This window comes from Pogoniulus pusillus, chromosome Z (assembly GCF_015220805.1).
Source record: "Pogoniulus pusillus isolate bPogPus1 chromosome Z, bPogPus1.pri, whole genome shotgun sequence".
Lineage (NCBI taxonomy): Eukaryota > Metazoa > Chordata > Aves > Piciformes > Lybiidae > Pogoniulus > Pogoniulus pusillus.
The window spans coordinates 9,327,107-9,350,526 of record NC_087309.1 but is presented as its reverse complement, the minus strand read 5'-3'; the positions used below and the strand labels follow the sequence as shown (position 1 = coordinate 9,350,526).

The 23,420-nt window shown below is 41.8% G+C and overlaps 1 protein-coding gene across 1 annotated transcript in view; it reads left to right on the top strand.

The window, feature by feature from the left end:
* Nucleotides 1-21,611: 21,611 nt before the first annotated feature.
* SLC1A3 (solute carrier family 1 member 3) overlaps nt 21,612-23,420 on the top strand; it is an 83,829-nt gene continuing 82,020 nt past the window's right edge. The window contains exon 1 of the mRNA XM_064176430.1: nt 21,612-21,891. The gene's annotated coding sequence lies outside the window, so the exon portion shown is untranslated. The remainder of the gene's footprint in view (nt 21,892-23,420) is intronic.

Genomic DNA, 23,420 nt, shown 5'->3' with positions numbered 1-23,420 from the left:
GGTCCCTTTCCTCCTGGCTGCTCTCCAGCCACTCTGTCCCCAGCCTGTAGTGCTGCTTGGGGTTATTGTGGCCGAAGTGCAGAACCCTGCACTTGGCCTTGTTCAATCTCATCCCATTGGCCTCTGCCCACCCAGCCAGTCTGTCCAGGTCCCTCTGCAGGGCTCTCCTACCTTCCAACAGATCAACACCTGCTCCTAGCTTGGTGTCATCTGCAAACTTACTGATGCTGGACTCAATGCCCTCGTCCAGATCATCAATAAAGATGTTGAACAGGACTGGGCCCAGCAATGAGACTGTACTGGTCTTGTGCTGTTGCTTTTTCCTCACATTCCCTGCTGACTTGGCGCTTGCTACTGGAAGTATCTATTCATACAGCAGCAGAATATGACCATTTTAGCGCATGCTTAAGGGGTATGTATCCTTTCTGGCTGTGGCTGTCAGCTCAAACAGGTACAACTGCTGATCATTCCTGGCTATTCACTGGTGCACCTCCTAACAGTGCTTATCACTTTTTCTGTCCTGCCAGTAGAGCTTCTCTGCAAGCAGCTCCTGATATCTTTCAGTCAGACGAATCAAATTCACAGGATTTAGTATAAATCTTTCTTGTATATATAGTTTCTAAATAAATCCTAACAGTTCAAAGCAGTGTTAGTATAGGCAAAATACCCAACGCCATCATAAATAATACCTGTTGTTATAAGAATATCTTATTCTCGTCTTTTTCTTCTCATCATCAAAAATCCTAAGCAGGATTACAATTCCACCTACCATGATATTACAGTTTGGAAAACCTTCCTCTTAAAATTCCCACAAATAATCGGAAATCTTCCACCAAATCCCTCTGCAAAGCCTCAAGATCCTGGCAGATTTCCAGAAATTAAGATTTTGTGGCTGTTTTCCATCCTTATATTCTTTTTAATGCTACTTCCTTCTCAGTTTCCACACGAAGAAGGAAAGCAAAAGAAATAGAGTGCTGTCCGTACAACTCTGACAGTAGGACCAATGCCCCAACGAATTGATTTATTTGGTATAATCTACCTTTATTCAGTGTCTTCAGACAGAAAGCCCTTTAGGGCACAGACTGTCTCTTTTCTGTGCTTAAAGGACACAAAAGGCCCAACCCTCTCTGGGAACCTGGATGCTATCTGGATTTTAACAGATGCTTTGATCTCTCTCCATTATCAGGGCATTCCTACAAGACACTGGGATCAGACTGCTGATGTCCTTCTGCATTTCTCATCAGACATTAAATCCATAAACAAATGAAAGTAGATTTCTTTTTCTGTTAAAAGACTCCGTGTCCCTTATTCTCCCTGTACATCAGCCTGGGCACAATGAGCCCTTACTATTTCTAAACCTCTGGTCACTATTTACTGCACACGAGGCTCAGGAGCTGCATGCAAATCAATATGAACTGGCCCAACATCCAGAAAACAAACCTTGTTTATATATTCATCCTTATACATATATTCAAACCTTAGTCACATATTTACGTATGGATTTCTGAATGCTAAAAAACAGCAGATTAAATAGTAATAGTGGTAAGTACACAGAACACACATCCCTGTGAGCTTTTTGACTCCTCTCTCCAAATGGAGTCACAAAATTGCTAAGCAAACACAGAGGGTGTTTTCTGAACTGCTCATGGTACCAGCCCCAAAGTGAACAAGTGCAGAGACTGACTTGTTCATGAGGAAAATGCTGGTTTGATTGCAGGGTTGAGATATTTGACAGGGTAGTAGGGAGCTGCATGTATCACACAAAAGTCTGTGTGTCTAGAGGGCAAACATCAGATTCCCACTGTGCCAATACTTCAGCCTTTTTAAGTGCAAATATGGAATGAGAAATAAGAAGCAGCAAGACCGTATCACGCCAGCAGTGCATGCAATATTTATTTTTCTAGAGCCTATGTTTTGAATAAAAATACCTTTCCTGGGGTTGCTTTGCCACTCTCTTTCAAAATTAGACATCTCTAAATTCACAACAGCAGATGAGAGTAGTTTTAAAGCTGAAAAGCTTTGTGTGTGGAAAAATCTAGTTTATAAATGTCCTTTTCTCTTACTGTCTTTTCAGTTTATTTGGAGTTTGTTTGTTTGTTTGTAGCCAGTTGGGGGCTGTTCTCTTCTCCCAGGCAACCAGCAACAGAACAAGGGGACACAGTCTCAAGTTGTGCCAGGGGAGCTATAGGCTGGATGTTAGGAGGAAGTTCTTGCCAGAGAGAGTGATTGGCATTGGAATGGGCTGCCTGGAGAGGTGGTGGAGGCACCGTCCCTGGGGGTCTTCAAGAAAAGCCTGGATGAGGCACTTAGTGTCATGGTCTGGTTGATCGAACAGGGCTGGGTGCTAGGTTGGACTGGATGATCTTGGAGGTCTCTTCCAATCCGGTTGACTCTATGATTCTATGAAGCTGTAGTGATGGCCCCAAAACACTGTAAAAAAAAAAATAGAATTGAAATGATTGAAACAGTTTAAAAGAATAAGCTACAGTGGCAGTAAAACTAGAGAAAAGATATATCATAGAATCATAGAATCAACCAGGTTGGAAGAGACCTCCAAGATCATCCAGTCCAACCTATCCCCCAGCCCTAACCAATCAACCAGACCATGGCACTAAGTGCCTCATCCAGTCTTTTCTTGAAGACCCCCAGGGACGGTGCCTCCTCCACCTCCCTGGGCAGCCCATTCCAATGCCAATTACTCTCTCTGGGAAGAACTTCTTCCTAACATCCAGCCTATACCTCCCCCGGCACAACTTGAGACTGTGTCCCCTTGTTCTATTGCTGGTTGCCTGGGAGAAGAGACCAACCCCCACCTGGCTACAATGTCCCTTCAGGTAGTTGTAGACAGCAGTGAGGTCCCCCCTGAGCCTCCTCTTCTCCAGGCTAAACAGGCCCAGCTCCCTCAGCCTCTCCTCATAGGGTTTATGTTCCAGGCCCCTCACCAGCTTTGTTGCCCTTCTCTGGACATGTTCCAGCACCTCAACATCTCTCTTGAACTGAGGGGCCCAGAACTGGACACAGGACTCAAGGTGTGGCCTGACCAGTGCTGAGTACAGGGGAAGAATAACCTCCCTTGTCCTACTGGCCACACTGTTCCTGATGCAGGCCAGGATGCCATTGGCTCTCTTGGCCACCTGGGCACACTGCTGCCTCATCTTCAGCTTACTTTCTATCAGTACCCCCAGGTCCCTTTCCTCCTGGCTGCTCTCCAGCCACTCAGTCCCCAGCCTGTAGTGCTGCTTGGGGTTGTTGTGGCCAAAGTGCAGAACCCTGCACTTGGCCTTGTTCAATCTCATCCCATTGGCCTCTGCCCACCCATCCAGCCTGTCCAGGTCCCTCTGCACAGCAGAAGAAACCAATCCTCACCTGGCTACAGCCTCCCTTCAAGTAGTTATAGACAGCAATGAGGTCACCCCTGAGCCTTCTCTTCTCCAGGCTAAACACCCTCACCTCCCTCAGCCTCTCATTATAGGGTTTGTGTTCCAGGCCCCTCACCAGCTTCATCATCCTTCTCTGGACATGTTCCAGCACCCCAACATCTCTCTTGAATTGAGGAGTCCAGAACTCAAGGTTTGGCTTGACCAGTGCTGAGTACAGGAGAAGAATAACCTCCCTTGTCTTACTGGCCACACTCTTCCTGATCCAGACCAGGATTCTACTGGCCCTCCTGGCCACATTGCTAGCTCATCTTCAGCTACTATCTATCAGTATCCCCAGGTCCCTTTCTGCCTGGCTGCTCTCCAGCTACCTTGTCCTGAGCCTGTAGTGCTGCTTGGGTTTGTTGTGGCTGAATTGTACAACTCTGCACTTGGCCTTGTTAAATCTCATCCTGTTGGCCTCTGCCCACCCATCCAGCCTGTCAAGGTCCCTCTGCAGGGCTCTGCTACCTTCCAACAGGTCCATAGCTGCTCCTAGCTTGGTGTCATCTGCAAACTTACTGATGATGGGCTCAATCTCCTGGTCCCGATCATCAATAAAGATATTGAGCAGAAGCTCAACATGAGCCATCAGTGTGCACTTGCAGCCCAGAGAGTCAACCAGATTCTGCACTGCATCAAGAGAAGTGTGACTAGCATGTTGAGAGAGGTGATTCTCCCCCTCTACTCTGCTCTGGTGAGACCCCACCTGGAGTACTGCATCCACTTCTGGAGCTCCTATTACAAGAGGGATGTGGAGATGCTGGAGCGTGTCCAGGGAAGGGCCACAAGGATGACCAGTGGGCTGGAGCTACTCTGCTATGAGGAGAGACTGAGGGAGTGTCTCAGTTCTAATTCAAATTTCCAGAGACTCAAATAATTTTGATAGAACCAACAACAATTTTTTTATAGAGTGATCTTCCCTCTTCCCTCTCCTTTCCCAAAAGAAAGGGATTAGATGTAGAGAGAGGAAAAGGTAAGCACACCCAAATAAATGAATCTCACTCGATTTGGAAGTTAAAAAAGGGAAAGTTTAACAATAACTTAAAAAGGTATCTGAGGTAGGGAAGTTACAAAGGTATAGGGAAGGGAAAGCAAATGCAAAAGGTAGAAATACAACCCGATTTTGATGGTGATGGCTTTGTCTACCTCGTGGGTGATGGCCACGTGGTGAAACAAAGAGGAACAGGACCAGGATGGTGATGCTGGTAAGCACGGAGGCAGGGAATGCAGAGAGAGCAACAGGAAGTCCCCCTGCTTTTATGGATCTTTAGACAGGAAGGGGGAATGGACTAACCATCACCTGGTGGTGTTCAGACCCACCCCTGGGGAGGGGTCAAGACCACCTAGGGTCAGGTTCAAGGTTACTCCCCCTGGAGTGTTAACCCTTTAGAGAGAGTTAGTGCTGTTCAATCTGGAGAGGAGAAGGCTCCGAAGTGACCTTATTGTGACCTTTTAATATCTGAAGGGGGCCTACAAAAAAGCTGGGGAGGGACTTTTTAGGCTGTCAGGTAGTGATAGGACTAGAGGGAATGGAACAAAGCTAGAAATAGGTAGATTCAGACTGGATGTTAGGAAGAAGTTCTTCAGCGTCATGGTGGTGAGACCCTGAAATAGGTTGCCCAGGGAGGTGGTTGAGGTCCCATCCCTGGAGGTGTTTAAGGCCAGGCTGGATGAGACACTCTCCAGCCTGATCTAGGGTAGGATGTCCCTGCCCATGGCAGGGGGGTTGGAACTAGATGATCCTTGTGGTCTCTTCCAACCCTGACTGATCCTATGACTCTATGATCTTGCTTTCACCACACTCCAAGATGCTAACTTATAGTAAGGCTGACTAATAACATAAGCTTTTATCTACAAGGGATCTTAACATTGCATTGGTTGATCTCTATTAGGAAGAATGGACAGTTTGTGGTGTTTTTTGGCAACACTTAAAATATACCCTAAAACCTTCTAATTCTCAGTTAATGTAGCACCTGGTGGAAGTCACTGTAATATTTTTTTTCATTTTACATTTAAAAAAGGAAAAGATCTGGGTGATCCTTGAGGTCCTTTATAACCTAGACCATTCTATGAGCCTATGAATTATATGCATTTAAGCAGTTTAAATAGTTTCAGTATTAATTTCCCTGCCTGAATGTATCTCCTATTGTCTCGTTTAGAAACTCCTCAAGATAGTGGCATATAGGGATAACTTAATTTGAATTTTCAGACTTGAGCATGATTATGCAGACAGAATGATACCTACATGGTTGGTTAGTACATTTTTCACATGAAGAACAAAAGTTGCACCATATACAGAATACATATGCCAATATTCCCCAGTAAACACAGGTTTCATCTTACTACTTATGTTTTCATGATCTCATGCAAATCTTATAATGATTCCTTTTTTTTTTTTTAGTAGTTATTCTGAGGTCATTATTTTATTATAGTAGTTACTACTAAATTTACTGTTTTATTAAACTCAAAATGATGTAACCCACTACAGCTTTGAAGGTTCAAATAAAAAAAAAACCAAACAAACAAAACCAAAAGAACAAACAAACTCAAACCATTTAGAAACACACAGTTTGCTGGGGTTTTAATAACACTTTCACAGTTCTACTTCACAAAATATCAACCAGAATAAAACTTGTCTTCCCATGTTGGACTTCTTTTGTGGCAGAAATATTTACTTAACTAATGAAAACTATACCCTACTGAATGTAGGCCAGTAGGACAAGGGAGGTTATTCTTCCCCTGTACACAGCACTGCTCAGGCCACACCTTGAGTACTGTGTCCAGTTCTGGGCTCCTCAATTCAAGAAAGATGTTGAGGTGCTGGAACGTGTCCAGAGAAGGGCAACAAAGCTGGTGAGGGGCCTGGAGCACAAAGCCTATGAGGAGAGGCTGAGGGAGCTGGGGAGGTGCAGCCTGGAGAAGAGGAGGCTCAGGGGTGACCTCATTGTTGTCTACAACTACCTGAAGGGGCATTGTAGCCAGGTGGGGGTTGGCCTCTTCTCCCAGGCAACCAGCAACAGAACAAGGGGACACAGTCTCAAGTTGTGCTGGGGGAAGTACAGGCTGGATGTTAGGAGGAAGTTGTTGGCAGAGAGAGTGATTGGCATTGGAATGGGCTGCCCAGGGAGGTGGTGGAGTCACCATCCCTGGAGGTGTTGAAGCAAAGCCTGGCTGAGGAACTTAGTGCCATGGTCTGGTTGACTGGCTAGGGCTGGGTAATAGGTTAGAGTGGATGATCTTGGAGGTCTCTTCCAACCTGGTTGATTCTATGAATCTATGATTCTTCAAGACTGAATAGTCTTGAATGTTAAACCCTACTAAATGTTAGTCTTCAAGTTAATCTTCAAGACCTTGTTTTATAATCAAGATTGTTTTACTGTGGGATGTGTGAAAGGTGCGTGCTATTTGGCTACAAGTGACACATTCCAAAGTGCCATAAAGGGCAATTTAATGGTTTAAAATTTAAAATTTAGTTAGTCAAGTATTATTACTACTGTTTATAATGTCTGTAGAAAATAAAAAAATAAAAATAACCTCAAAATAACTGAAATTTTGTGTTGATTTTTGCTGCACTCTGATGTACAATAATACACAGTACCATTGATAGTCTGCTGCAAATACTATTGGGGTTCTGTTTGCACATATACTGTACACATTCATGCTTTGACTTACAGAGTTTATATATCTCTGTGTGCATATTTTCAGACACCATGAGCATGTCAAGGAAACCAAGCAAATCTTACATGCTCTAAAGATAGTTCTCTTTAAAGAGCTGTTCTGCTCTAGAAACTGAGTGTGCAGACTTTGGGTACATCTGTCCTTCCTTCCTTCCTTCCTTCCTTCCTTCCTTCCTTCCTTCCTTCCTTCCTTCCTTCCTTCCTTCCTTCCTTCCTTCCTTCCTTCCTTCCTTCCTTCTTTCCTTCCTTCCTTCTTTCCTTCCTTCCTTCCTTCCTTCCTTCCTTCCTTCCTTCCTTCCTTCCTTCCTTCCTTCCTTCCTTCCTTCCTTCCTTCCTTCCTTCCTTCCCTCCTTCCCTCCTTCCTTCCTTCCTTCCTTCCTTCCTTCCTTTGAAATTATCCTGAATATTGATGTGTGCTGAGACCTCAGCTGGAAGTATTGTAGAAACAGCAGAAAGAAAAGTTCTGAGATCCTGAGACTAGGAGAGGCTATTATCAGGTGTTGATGTCCTGCTGTGCAAACTGAGCATGTCCCTTCTCCACAACTTTTATCGGAAGCACTGGGAAGATGGATAGAACTGTAAATTGTTCCAATAGAGCATTAGAAGTCCAGAGCTCAAACCTCTCAGTTTAGTCATAAACCTCTGTTTAGTCCTAAACTTTTTGAAAACTCTAAAAAAAAAAAAAAAAAAAAAAAAAAGAAGTGAAAATATCTCCTGCAAGGCTCTTCAAATGGCTTTTCTTGTTGTAATCAGCATGATGAAAAGATATATTTTTAAAAATCATTTAGAGGTTAGTGTGATGGTTTGAGTGTTACACACACACACACTTTAGAAATCACCCAGACTAGACTCAGCTGGCTCTGGAAATATGAATGAAGCTTATAGTTACAGCTAGCACAATATACAAGTAGATATTTACAGTATATACAGTTCTAGACAGAGATATACAAGGTAAAAGGTAATAAAGAAACACAACAGCCCTCCCAGAAACCTCAGTCTCCAGGAGAGGCTCTCAACCACCCCTTCACCTTCCCCCTCTCAACCTTACCCCAGTCATAGAATCATAGAATCAACCAGGTTGGAAGAGACCTCCAAGATCATCCAGTCCAACCTAGCACCCAGACCTATCCAGTCAACCAGACCACGGCACTAAGTGCCTCAGCCAGGCTTTACTTGAACACCTCCAGGGACAGTGACTCCACCACCTCCCTGGGCAGCCCATTCCAATGCCAATCACTCTCTCTGGCAACAACTTCCTCCTAACACCCAGCCTAGACTTCCCCTGGCACAACTTGAGCCTTGAGCTCTGTGGTAAAGGGTTGGACTTGATGATCTGTGAGGTCTCTTGCAACCCTGATGATACTGTGTGATACTGTGAAACTGGCACAGTTAGAACACAGTGATAACTCATACAAAGACATGTGATAGGTCCTTCAATGTTAACTGTAATATTTCAAAGGAAAACAGTTCAAGGAACTGCCTGACACACAAAAAACAACCAAACAAAAAATGACGAACACAAAACAACACCCCCCACAAAAAAAAAAACAACACCAAGCCAAACACACCTCCACCCCCCACCCCCCAAAACAGCTGAAACCCACAAAACCTACAGCTGTTTATACATACCTTTCAGGATTATATGGAAATTTAGGCTTCTATAGAGATTAGTTTCTGAAATTTAGTGGAAGAATATTGAGAAGTTCAGTATCTGGGATGGGAAGAAGGCCCAGGGAGGTGGTGGAGGCACCGTCCCTGGGGGTCTTCAAGAAAAGCCTGGATGAGGCACTTAGTGCCATGGTCTAGTTGATTGGTTAGGGCTGGGTGCTAGGTTGGACTGGATGATCTTGGAGGTCTCTTCCAACTTGGTTGATTCTATGATTCTATGATTATGCCATTTCCACACAACAGGCAACATTATAGTCTGATAAGAAAGGGTTACCTCTGTAGAAAATAAAAAATACCTCCAAAAGACATTAAAGGTGAGTTAAAATATTACAAGGAAAAGAACCATCATCTGAGTGCTTTCTCTCGAAGGATGAGAAGTATTGGGATATTCTACAGGAACATCACATCTGAAAATGATTTTATTCAAGAGTATGATAGGATAATTAATGTAGAAAAGCGAATAATCAGATTTCCATCAAAGCAAAATCATGCAAGAGGATGATAGGATACCTAATGTGGAAAAGGAAAGAATCAGAATCCCATCAAAGCAAAATCATGATGCAGTACTAGTGTTGGAAACATGATACCTAGCAGACGTCCATCACAGAATTCTTGGTGGAAGGCCTTTTCAGGATTATGTAATGATTGCTATATTAAATTCCTCATTAATGTATTAATCTGACAGTGTACTTACTGATTCACAGTATCACAGTATCACCAAGGTTGGAAGAGACCTCATAGAACATCAAGTCCAACCACAGAGCCCAAGGCTAGACCATGGCACCAAGTGCCACGTCCAATCCTGCCTTGAACAGCTCCAGGGACGGCGACTCCACCACCTCCCCGGGCAGCCCATTCCAGTGTCCAATGACTCTCTTCCTATGCTATGCTGTCACTTACGAGGACTTGAGGGGCTCTTGCTATACATCTCTATTTCTAATGGAACCCCAGGGAAAGTTCTGTGGTAGGCAGGGTTGCACTTTGTGGTTCACTGCTCCCACACCTTACAGAGCAGTGAATTATCTGTAGAAGGAGGACTTTTGCTAGGGATGCTTCCTGGGATTTCTAGCAATGGAGATTAAATATATTAAGAATTGTGCTTCGTACCTATTTAAAGAACAATTTTGTAGTGCACAGTGAATGTGTCAAACACCAGCTTCCTATCAAAATATTTATAACAACAACAACAACAATAATAATAATAATAATAATAATAAATTAACAATAATAAGTAATTAGGAGAATTATAATATATGATAAGTATTAATAATAAGTAATATATAATACGTGTAATATTTATAAATATTAATAATATATATAAATATTCACAATAAGTAATTAGGGTAATTATCATATATAATGAGTATTAATAATAAGTAATATATAATAAGTATAATATTTATAAATATTCATATAATAAGCCTGTAAGTACACTAAACCTACAAAAGCACTCCTGTCAGTGAAATTACTGGAAAGTGACATTAGTAGCACTTTATACTCCTTTCACACTACATTTAGAGAACTTTTATCTGTCGGAGGTAAAAAGAGCTAAGATGCTCACACAAATAAAGTGGGGGGAAGTACAAAACAAATTTAAAACAGTCCATAGCAAAGCATATTTCATATCCACCTATATATTTCATATTTCCTACAATTCAAACAATGCTTCAGCTCTTCTGGCTACCTATTGTACACAAACAGCAGTTTTGAGTTTCATTTGTTACTCAACCATTGTAGGTTTCAATACCTTATGGTTATATGAAATTAACTTACCTCTTTTTAAGCTGTTTGAAAGAGCATGGCCAAAGCAGCTGAGTGTGATAATCTCCCTTCATTCACCTCTTATTTTATTCCCCTATTTTGTGTCCCTGAATCACTGGAGTTCTGTCTTTAATAACTCACCAGGAATCTGATGAAAGAATTAAATGCTTTCATATTCCTGGTCTCTAGAGTAACAAACTCTTTTCAAGCAGTATTCAGATCTCAGAGAAACTACTGCTTTAGAAAATACAGGCACATTCTCGTGGCTGATGTGGTTTTAATCCCCAGGCTAAAGCAAAATTTCTGTCTAATTCCAAGAAGAATTTGGTACCGATTTTAGAGAATTAATGAATCATCAGGAAATTAATATCAAAGCACAGCTGACTGGGTTCCTATTCAGCACTTGTGAATAACTGCTCATTGAGCAAAACAATCACTGGACAATGGGGGTTTTGCCTGAGCAAAATGTGAGTCAGGAGACCTGGACTGTCATTGTCTTCACTGGAGTTTTGCCTGCATATGGAGTGAGATGAGACTTCTAGTGAATGGGAGCCATTCACAAAGCAGCTAAGTAAAGCACCCAATACATTACCATTCTGCAGTTAACAGTAGGTGGTAGACATAACTGGAGGAAATAGACATTTTTAGGAGCCATGTGAAAGGCTTGCATAAAGCAGTGGTTCAAAAGTATTGTCTCTTATTTCTCTCCTGTTTTGAAAGATGTCTGGCTGTTCACTTCAACATTCCCCTTGATTTAACAAATTACTTACAATTATTTCCTCTTTGAATGCAGTCTGTAGCCAGAAGAGACATTCCTGTTTGAAGAGGAAGAGTTGACATGCTTGGAGCTGAAAATGGACATCTGTTCCATACTCTTTTTCATTGTTTCACATGTTTTCATGGAGGAGAGATCTAACCAGTTCTCAGCATGCTGCTGTGTAAGTGCATAACCACCCACCCATATAGACACTCCCAGCTATGCATTTGTGGTACAAACTCCTCCACAAACATGTCAATGTGAATGACACCTTCAATCTCACTTCTCAAACAAACTGAGGCTTGAAATAAGCAAAAATCAGGGAGAAGCTTAAAGGAAAATAAGAAATAAGGGGAAAGGGTAAAACAGCAGGACAAGAAAACCCACAGGAAAAAGAGAACACGGGGAGCAAAGAGGAAAAAATAATATTACAAACCACATACCAAAAGAGCATACAATAAGGGATGGTTTGGAAGAGGTGTCTAAGAACTAAATAAGGTGAAGATCTAAGCTTCCCTCGAAGTTTGAGTTCACTGATTCAGGTGAAAATAGGAACTTGACATCAAATATTTTTCTGTTACTCAAGGGAAAGTAGCAGTGGCTTAAGGACAGAAAAGAGGGATAAAATTAATGGAAATGAGGGAAGAAGGAGAGCAATAAACCTGCAAAACCAAAGGGAGTAATGCTCTACTAAGAAAAAGAAGGCACTCTGTTGCCAACACACTCTTGGGGTAGAATTTCAAAAGGCAGCAGAGGGATGGGGAAAGTGACTGCAGGCAAAAGTAAACCTTAGTGAATCTGTAAATGAATGATAGGATACTGTACTATGCCTGAAAGATTTCAGCTTTTTCTTTCAGCAGTTTCTGGTCTGTGTGAAAAAAAAAATGCTGATTGTGGTCTTCCTACAAATGCATTTACAGTGTATGTCAGAGAAGCATTCATTGCACACCAAGTAAATCTAACTAGAAACAACGTGCAGTGTATCAATGCTTTGTTTCATTGCAGACAAGACAGTTTCAAAATGAGGACTCCACTCTTCTTTTTTAATTTACCTTTCTTAATGTTTCATTATGAATTTGTCATTTTTTTCTCCTGTGTACCAGTGATATTTATACACTCAAATACTGAGTGAATAATCTATCCCTTCTGATCAGCACAAATAGAGCCAAGATATCACATCAGTGACAGGTCTTCTTTACTTTGAACAATATTTGTTCATCCTACTACCTAATGCTTCATTTTTCTGTAGACCTAATGGCAGGCATTTGATTAAGCTTCAACAGTGAGTAATAAAGATTAAAGGACTGTGCCCACTTTACTTTAAGTAAGTTGCAGATTACCAGTGAGTTCTGTGGGTTTCAGATCTCAGCAAATGATGGAATTTTAGAACAGAAATTAAACAAACATACCCCAAAACTGCAGCAACAACAAAAAAGCAAACACAATAAATAAATAAATAAATTCTGACTACCACAGAACCCAAGTGTCTGGATGCCAGCAGTATTATGGTATTTACAGATCTTCCATGGAATATCAGACAGAAGTGAGTCAAAAGAATCTACTGACTGTATCTCAGGCTATGTGGATGAGAAAGATAGAAGCAGGGAAGACTTTTTGTCATTCTGTTTTCAAAACCTGCTGCTGCTGCTTTTTCCCTTGCTGAAAATTTGCATGTTTTCTCAGAGCCTGTTTCTTTCTCACAATAAACAATGTAAAGCCCTCCTGCCAAAAAAATGTCCAAATGCTAAACAGTTGCTATTATAGTCATTATTCTAACAGCAACTTTGAGCTGTGTGCTTTTAAATTATATATTTTTTTTTACAAAAGATTTTTAAGTGTCTTGATTGCAGCAGTTACAATCCCATAGCAGCATATTTGTATTTAAAAGGAAAAAAAAATCATGTTAGCTTACTGTTAAGTAGTTTCCTTACAGGAACTTCATTCAAATGAGTGGTTTTCTTTGTATTTATCTTTCTTGTTATGCTAAAAACACACTAGGATTTATTAAACAGCTGATAAATCATTCTTTCATTATAAAAATAACTACTGACAAAGACATCAAATGAAAAGCATCTTACATGAAATGTGTTTTGTGCAGATAATACTGCAGAAATGCACATTTCTGTTTAATCTTGTTTCTCACCTCTCTGCCATTGCTAATTTTAGGGAGACAATGTTAGGAAAATAATGTGAGGGAAAGGGTATGTAAGACCATGTCTGTTGTACAGGCTGGCACATGCAGTAGCAACAGGCCTGTACCCTGCATAAAGAACATATAGCATAAAAGAGTATCAGAGGATCCAAGAAATGGTCTTCAAAAACCTGTCTGACAGAGAACAAAGATATAAAACAGTTCAGCCAGTGGAACACCCACGAACAGTGCTGTTAGCCCAAAACAGGACCTGTGTGGCATCGCTGCTCCGTTGCTACCGTGACTAGCAGGAATTGGAAGTCACTATTTAGAGTACTCACTACAATGTGTGCTTCCAGCATGGGCCTCCCCAGGGGACTCTCAATAGCTCAATTAATTCACGAGCTTCTGAAATTTACAGCTGATCAGGGGAAGTGTTTAAAAGAAACAGAAATTAGGAAGGGCGAAACTGAGAGGGACCTGAGAGAAATAGGGTAGGGAGTTTCTGGCTCCAGTGCTATACTGTTTTGCAAATATCCACTCTATTAACTTCAGGTGAACCTGTCTTTCCTTCAGCAGCTGCCACTAGCTCTGGGAAAGCCACCAAACCCATGCTATATGGGAGTTTGGATCTGAAATGCTATTAGCTACAGCTACAGATAGGATTTCATTGGATTTCTTCAGTAAAATCCCATCCTATCTTCCATCCTTCCAAGATGACATTGCCTATTCTTCGGCTAGACTTACCCCACTGTAAATACAGACATTCACATTCTTGGTAAAACAGTGAGGGGAAAAGTTCATGAGCCACATCCTCTACTGTTATAACTTCATCTCACTTCCCCCCCCCCCCCTCCCAGGAGCGAGTGGGTGATCTGACTCCCTGTGTTGAAAGGAAACAAGATTGTCTATTCAGCTGCAGTCAGACATACAGTATGTGTTAAGGCCCAGACAGCCCATGATGCTGAATGGAGATACTGGAGGTTCGTGTTTCTCCTCTGGGAATTTTCACAGAGCAGAAATGCTGTGTTTTTGTTGTGCAACTTCCGACTGACAATTGACAGAGCCTGGAAGCATACAATCACAATTATTCTCATGGCATAAGACCTCAAAATGTAGGCAGGGGGGGAAAAAAATAGTGACCAGGAGGATTTGTTGGCTGGCTGCAGGAAACAGTGTTAAGAATAGAGTGGAAGAGTAAATACAAATGCAGAAATAGGCCACTGAAAATCTGAGTCCTGATAATTACATTGGCTGTTGTCACTTGCTGTTCTTCCTAATCTCAGGCAAAACACTTTGCTTTTTAGATGATCTTGTGATGGAATCACAGCAATTTGCAACAAACATTCAATCTTTCCCACCAAGGAAATATTTTATGACATGACTTTTATTGATAGATGAGCTTGACCAGCAATTTTCAGGGTAATAAAGACACATTCAGTGTGATCAGCAGAGGAAGATGCAAACTAAAATTGGCTATAGACCTTTGATTCATATCTTGGAGTAGCCTTAGAAGAAACAAAACCAGATCATACAGTCCAAGCAGTAATGGGAATTTGGGCCACATTTGGGCTGTTTGGACTGGATGATCTTGGAGGTCTTTTCCAACCATGTTGATTCTATTATTCTGTGATCAAGGTTAAGACTAATAACCCTCCTGTATTGCATGCATTGTGAATGTCACATCCTCAATACTAACTATGAATCCACAGATCTTTTTACTGCAGCTCTTCATATTTCCTAACAGAACGTAGCTATTTCTGACATGCAGAGCACACAGAAATATAAGTATCCTTGAATATGTAAGCATATATATAGGCCTAAGTATAAATTACAGCATGCTACCTCTTCCTACTGTCTTGGATAATGTGATGACTTCCATTGATCAGATCTGAATAAAAAAATATACCACATTTTTCATATTTGCCTGACCAAGATTGAGTTATGTGTCAAATCCCACTCTCATAAACCAATGTGCAAAGAAATCATAGAATCATAGAATCAATCAGGTTGGAAGAGACCTCCAAGATCATCCAGTCCAACCTAGCACCAGTCGCCTCCCAACCTGGGCACTGGTCCTTGGACAGGGCTCTGCTGAAGGCCCCTGGAAAAGACCACACTGCAGCCACCCTCACCAGGCACTCACTGGTGCTGAGGTTCATACGGGCTCCTGAGTGCAGCTGAAGCAGCAGCTCATGCTCTGCATGCTCAGGGACATCTCAGGCCACCACCACACTTGGGCTCTTGCTGCTGCCCAGCACCCTCACCATGGTTCTGGGTGTGACTCAGCCCATCCTGCTCTGGTTCCTGCAGTACTCCCTGTCCAGCCTCATCCTCTGGCTTATTTTCCTTCCTCTGTTCCACACAGGTTTCTGCAGCCGCTTAGAGTAAACCACAGCCTTTTGGTGCCTCACATCAGACATTTCCATCTCTTTCCTAGGAAGGATGCAGGGCAGAGATAGGGCCCTTGTGCAGAAGGTTTCTCTCTCCTCTCTATATCCACAGCAGAAGCCCAGACTCGCTCTTCTTCAGTCTGTCTGATTTATAACATCTCTAGTTGGGATCAGCAAAACCAATTAGTGCTGGCCAAGGCAGAGAGCAGGCCACATAAACATGAAACCTCAGTTTCTCATACCAATGTTAGCATAGCCTAAGAAGTGAGAGCCAACAAAGCTAATTGTATAAAACCATGTGCCACGGTCATGTGGAAATATTCAGGACCCTAAGGATGCATCTTAGCTGTGGCAATTATTTAGTAATACTTTGATTGGAATGGGCTGCCCAGGGAGGTGGTGGAGGCACCGTCCCTGGGGGTCTTCAAGAAAAGACTGGATGAGGCACTTGGTGCCATGGTCTAGTTGATTGGTTAGGGCTGAGTGATAGGTTGGACTGGATGATCTTGGAGGTCTCTTCCAACCTGGTTGATTCTATGATTCTATGTATTAAATCTGAGCTCTTTAAGATACTGTTTCTTCCTTGGCATAATATGTTATGGTGGTAATTAACAGTTGTATTCTCAATTTGGGCTTTCAAGGGAGTCATATGTGTGTGTGTATATATATATATTAATTGAAGACTGGGGACACCCTGGCATACACTTTACCACTTCATTTCACAAGAATTTTATTCCAATTTCTCCATTGCAGCTTTCAGCAGTGCTTCACTGAGATTCTACTTAAAATTCTAAACCTTCAAAGATTACGTCAGTATTAATTTATACTGTTGATTTATTAACATGAAGACTGGGTTACTTTGAATGTTAAAAGTCTTATTTCAGCTGGGATCCATGCACTCTCATATGAGATTTATTACTGCCTGGGAGGTGAAAGGGGTTCACTGCTTCATTTCCACTTCTTGCATTTGCCACAACCATCTTCCTGAGCTTGTGTTTGATGGGTTTAGTCAGCTGAAAATAACAACACTTCATGTTTGATCAGTAGCATCCACCCTAAAGCCTTTCCTTATTTTACAAGAACCATAGAATCAACAAGATTGGAAGAGAACTCCAAGATCATCTAGTCAGTTCAGTTCTGGGCCCCCCAGTTTAAGAGGGACGTCGAGATGCTTGAGCGTGTCCAGAGAAGGGCAACGAGGCTGGTGAGAGGCCTTGAGCACAGCCCTACGAGGAGAGGCTGAGGGAGCTGGGATTGGTTAGCCTGGAGAAGAGGAGGCTCAGGGGTGACCTTATTGCTGTCTACAACTACCTGAGGGGAGGTTGTGGCCAGGAGGAGGTTGCTCTCTTCTCTCAGGTGGCCAGCACCAGAACAAGAGGACACAGCCTCAGGCTGCGCCAGGGGAGATTTAGGCTGGAGGTGAGGAGAAAGTTCTTCACTGAGAGAGTCATTGGACACTGGAATGGGCTGCCTGGGGAGGTGGTGGAGTCGCCGTCCCTGGGGCAGTGGGGCAGTTCAAGGCAAGGTTGGATGTGGCACTTGGTGCCATGGTCTAGCCTTGAGCTCTGTGGCAAAAGGTTGGACTTGATGATCTGTGAGGTCTCTTCCAATCCTAATAATACTGATGATACTGTGATACTGTGATACTGTGATAGTCCAACCTATCACCCAGCCCTAGCCAGCCAACTAGACCATGGCACTAAGTGCCTCATCCAGTTTTTCCTTGAACACCTATAGGGACTTGGGAATGCTGGGAGATAAGAATCATGGAATCATCATGGAATCATAGAATCAACCAAGGTTGGAAGAGACTATCCAGTCCAACCTATCACCCAGCCCTAGCCAGTCAATTAGTCCATGGCACAAAGTGCCTCATCCAGGCTTTCCTTGAACACCTCCAGGCACAGAGACTTCACCACCTCCCTGGGCAGCCCATTCCAATGGCAAACTACTCTCTCTGGGAAGAACTTCCTCCTAACATCCAGCCTATACTACCCTGGCACAACTTGAGACTGTGTCCCCTTGTTCTGTTGCTGGTTGTCTGGCAGAAGAGACCAACCCCCACCTGGCTACAGCCTCCCTTCAGGTAGTTGTAGACAGCAATGAGGTCAGCCCTGAGCCTCCTCTTCTCCAGGCTAAACAACTCCAGCTCCCTCAACCTCTCCTCAGATGGCTGTGTTCCAGGCCCCTCACCAGCTTCGTTGCCCTTCTCTGGACACATCCCAAAACTGGACACAGTACTCAAGAGTGGTGTGAACAGTGCTGAGTACAGGGCAAGAATAACCTGCCTCGTCCTACTGGCCGCACTGTTCCTGATCCAGGCCGGGATGCCACTGGCTCTCCTGAGCACACTGCTGCCTCATCTTCAGCTATCTACCAGTACTTCCAGGTCTCTTTCTTCCTGGCTGCTCTCCAGCCACTCAGTCCCCAGCCTCTAGTGGTGCCTGGAGTTGTTGTGGCCAAAGTGTTGAACTCTGCACTTAGTCTTTTTATAGCTCATCCCATTGGCCTCAGCCCACCCATACAGCCTGTCTAGGTCCCTCTGCAGGGCTCCCCTACCCTACAACAGATCCACTCCTGCCCCTAGATGCTCCTGACAAGGCACTGACATCAACATGTAAAGTATGTTTATGTAAAGTTCATTCAACAAATGATTTTGTTAGCTGCAACAAAATAGGGCATGAGTTTTCCACAAGACATGATTTCAGCTGGCTGAATGTACACTGCCTGCAAAGACAAGGTTCAAGTTAAGGCCAGCCCTTGCCCTAAACTTCCTTTTGTCTGCTCTGCGACCTACCTGTAAGCCTTGTCAAGGCTGGAACTGAAACCCAAAGCACAACTTAGAGTGCTAAACCAATCTGATAACACAGACAGGCTCATCAAGGAATTAGGTCATTCCTTGTGTTTTTTTTTTGTTCTGGGTATTGTTTGTTTGGGCTTTGGAGTTTTGTTTATTTGTTTGGTTGGTTTGAGTTTTGTTTGTGTTTTTCAGTTTCGTTTTGGGTGTTTTTGTTTTGTTTTGTTATGTTTTTGGTTGGTTGGCTTTGGTGGGGGGGTGTTTGGTTTTGTTTGGGCTGGGTTTGTTCATAGTATCATAGTATCATAGTATCATCAGGGTTGGAAGAGACCTCACAGATGTTGGTTTGTTTTTGGTACTTTTTTTAACCTGAAGGAGGTAAAACTTATTTTGTTGATGTGAAATTGGTAGTATCACCAATCACTGCTCTTCTCTGTTGCTCTACAAAACATATCCAAAAGTCTACAACATTTCTACTAAGTCACTCTCCCTACAAATTTATAATGCTACTGAATGCTACAGGTAGAAGCACTTAACATTTTAAATTTGTCCTAGTTTTAAATGATGTTACTAAATCTGTTGCATTGTACTAAATCTGTTGTATTGTACTAAAACTATGGTATATGTAAAAGAAAATTCCAGCCCATTGTAATTTCATGTCTTTCAGGGTAACACCATATTATGAACTATGACTTATTTCTGTCTATCCAGGTTATCTAAAATGTAAGATGCATGTTTATTGTAATATAAAGTATAATACTCTTTCAATCACATATCTTCTTTATTTTTGCTATCAGAGTTAAAAATCAGCAAGGGAAATGAGTGTAAGGAAATTAGGTAGGGGGAAGAAAGAACACTCTGAACAAGATAATTTTGCCAAAAAAAATTACTATTCTGTTTTCCTAAGCATTGTGTAACAATATCTGTTGCTCACTGATAGCTAATAAAAGAATTGCTGCTGAAGTTGAGCAAACCTGCATGACTGATAGATTGGACTGAATGATCTTGGAGGTCTCTTCCAACCTGGTTGATTCTATGAGTGCCTATTGTCTGCTTTCTTTCTAACTTTTCTCCTTTCTTTCCTTCTTTCTTTCAATCTTTTCTTCTTTCTTTCTTTCTTTCTTTCTTTCTTTCTTTCTTTCTTTCTTTCTTTCTTTCTTTCTTTCTTTCTTTCTTTCTTTCTTTCTTTTTCTTTCTTTCTTCCTCCCTCCCTCCCTCCCTCTCTTTCTTTCTTTCTTTCTTTCTTTCTTTCTTTCTTTCTTTCTTTCTTTCTTTCTTTCTTTCTTTCTTTCTTTCTTTCTTTCTTTCTTTCTTTCTTTCTTTCTTTCCTTCTCTGAATAGCTAATTCCATCACAGGACTATCTTGGTTTTTCATAGACCCCATCATTATGCAAGCATTAAATGATGACATACTTTTGGATCACCTCATCTGGGGGCCTGACCACTGTCCCATTAAGGCGAGGCATTACTATTCATACGAACAGAGGGCAGATTGAAGCCCTTATCTGGGAGACTTTACAGAAAGCATGCCATACTCCAAAAAAGAAAGATCAAACAAGCAGATCACTAACCACCAAAGGTCAGTGGAGAGGTCAGTTTCCATCCCCAGGCAAAATGGTGAACATGTTTAAGAGCTTCACCAAAGAAGTGAGAAAAAGAGATACTTAAGCTGCTAGGTATAAGAAAAGACAGTCTGTCCTTCTATCTTTACCACACCAGTTGTCTAACCTTTTTTTTTTTTTTTTCCTGTTACTTTTTATGTCAATTAATAAGTTAATTTAGGTGCTTAATATATACCTGAAAATAAGATTCCATAGTGGACAAGTTCAATCTCAAACCAACAACAATCATAAGCAAACATTCATTACACTAAGATTGTTTTCCCCCCTCTACATTACACATCATTATTTGAAGTACATTTAAATTAGAAAAATACTTCAGCAAAACCATTACTGTGATAGTGTGGAAGCAACACTTCTATTTTTCACCTGATTTGTGTGTGTGTGTGTGTGTGTCTAGTACATGATTTCTAGTCTAGTACATCATTTCTGTGTATTTAAAATCACTTTCCAGGAAAATGAAACAAAAGAAAAGAAAAATATCAAAACAACAAAATAAATAAAAAAAAAACCCTACCCAATCAATTTTTTTAAAAGTGATTAAAAAACCTAACCAAACATTAAAAGCCACATCATCTACAAAGTTAGACTAAATGTACACGGGCATCCATGCATCTATGAGCAGAGTTTGTCCATCTTAGAAGGCAATACACTTAAAAAATTCATGAAAGGTGGACTGAAATATAATTATTGAATATTTAAGACTGACTACCAATATTTAAAATGAAAAGGTTTCTGTGAACCTTGTAAAAGTGAAGGAAGATTTTTTGGGAATTCCTCTGATTCTCCTCCCCGAATACCTTTCCAGTAGTACAAACTTTTAAAGGGTAAAAAACACGAAGGTGAATTGTTTCTGGAAAGGGAATTTTTGCCTTTCTCTTCATTATTTACTCCGTGGCGATTGAAACAAGCTGAACAGGGCTTGGTACCAGTGAGCTTAACTTGCTAAACAAGAGGCAAGCCTCAACATATGTTTTGAATATCTACATGAAACATACCCAAAAATACAGCTGAGGGTGGGTATTTCTATTCTTGATAATGCTCCACTTGCTTCTGAAAGATACGTCTGGTTCCCCCGCCCTGGGAAGAGCAGACCATGAATAACTGTCTTTAGGGATCAGAAAACATGTGGTACCCTCACACCGTGCCGCTTTTTAGAACGAACTAGCTCGTTCACGTTTTCTATCCTTTATCTTTAAAGGGCACTGGACTAGTGAAGAAGTGTTCAGCTCCCTCCCCCCGCCGCCCCAAAGCGTGTGTGTGTGAGTGTGTGTGTGCGTGTGGGTGATCCTCCAGCTCTTCCTGGTTCTGATTTTGTGTTTCTAACGAGGGCGAACTGACAAAGCGTGAAAGTGGTCTAAAAGGAAAAAACAAAGAAAGTGACCCTGCGCTCGCTGTGCCAAGACTAATCAATATGCCAGAAGCTCAGCTCCCCTTTCCCTTGTGATGTGTCCCTAATTTTTTTTTTTTTCATTTCAGCTGGGCTGAGAGTCTCCTCCCCTTTCCTTAAGTTACAGTGATAGTAAGTTGCTGTATTCCAAAGCACATGCAGATTGTCAGTTTTCTCTGCCCCCCGCTCGCTCGGCTCCGCTGCTCTGCTGTACTTGCTGGGAAATCCTTATCTTATCTGCCACCACCCTGTTCTTAAGAGTACCGCCGATCTGAAAAGGTGAGTCGACCATTTCGTTTGCTGGGGGTTTGAGTCAAAAACAAAGTCTCCGTTTTTTGACTCTCTGCTTTCCTATGCTGCTTAATGTTAATAGTGATCCTTCAGGCTGCGTCCATGCTCTTTCTTGGTCTTAATGTGAGTTAGCTGCATTAATAATCTTGGAACGAGTGGCAAGGTGGATTACATACGTATATATATATATTATACAACAATTAATTGTTCGGGGGAGGAGAAGGGGGGATGGGGGAGATCCTGCTTACATGTATCAATCGTGTCCGAGCTGCGGTACTCACCGATTTAAATGTTTAGCTCAGTCTCAGAATATTCTGTTTCCCCTCTCTTAAACAAGCAAAGCCTGCAAAGCGTCCTGTTAAAATTCAGAGAGGATAGTGCGCTAAAAGCGGCGATCTCAAAACATATGTTTGTTTTAAGGTGGTATTTGCTCTGAAGCATGCTGCTCGGAAACGCTTGTGTGTGTCTACAGTCAAAATCCTTCCCATAAATAAATAAATAGGTATTTCGGCACCACATTTATCGAAAGTAAGATGTTTAAAGAGAGAGAGATTTTTGCCGTGGGAGCAACTATTCATCAATTTCTAATTTCTTCATCAGGGCTTCCCTGCATCCACTAAGATTTAACTGTGGAAATGAGACTCTCGGTCCTGGGAAGTACCCTTCCCACCCCCCCATCCCCAGGCTCCATTATTAAATAAATGAATACCAATGAGCTACAAAACATTCACTTCGAAGCACAAAATTACGTCCAACTGAAAGTCTTTAAATGTTTAAAAGGCTTTAAAGCGTAATTCAGCGTGTGGCTCTTAAAAGTCAGAATGTACACACGTAATGGCTGTCAGGGAATGCCAAGAATCAGTTTGCAACGTGAACTTGTGTTACAATCTCAAGCAACAAGCTACGTGAGATATAAATTCTGATGTTTTACAGATGTGCTCTGAATAGCTTATACATGTAAAAGATGAATGTTACCAACATAAAACTGTCAGAGGCATTATCTTCTAAATAACAGCTGAGGGATAAATAAACGTATCTCTGCTGCATTTTTGCCATGTGAAAATGAGGAATTCAGCTAATGCATTCGACCATTTAAAAATAACTGAAATGCAGTTAAATGTAGCAGCTCAAGCAAAATATTTCTCCTCAATGGTTAATGTGAAGGTGAACTGGAATGTTTTTCAGAAAATATGGGCTTGTTAAACATATGGGAAGCAGCCCTGCCAGATAGTTTTAAACATTATAGCACCTTATGCTTCTGAGATTTGTGTTACATTAACATACTGCTAGTAGCTTCAAAAATTTACTCTGGAGGGTTTTACAGCATGACATCAATTCAGATTAATTAGGGAAGACACAGGACATAGATAGATAGATAGATAGATAGATAGATAGATAGATAGATAGATAGATAACAGTCCATAAAATGCCTTCAAAGAGTTCTCTAACAAAATCATAGTGGCTGTGTATCAAACCTGTAATCCACAAATCAGACTACAAATAATGAGTTTTACTGA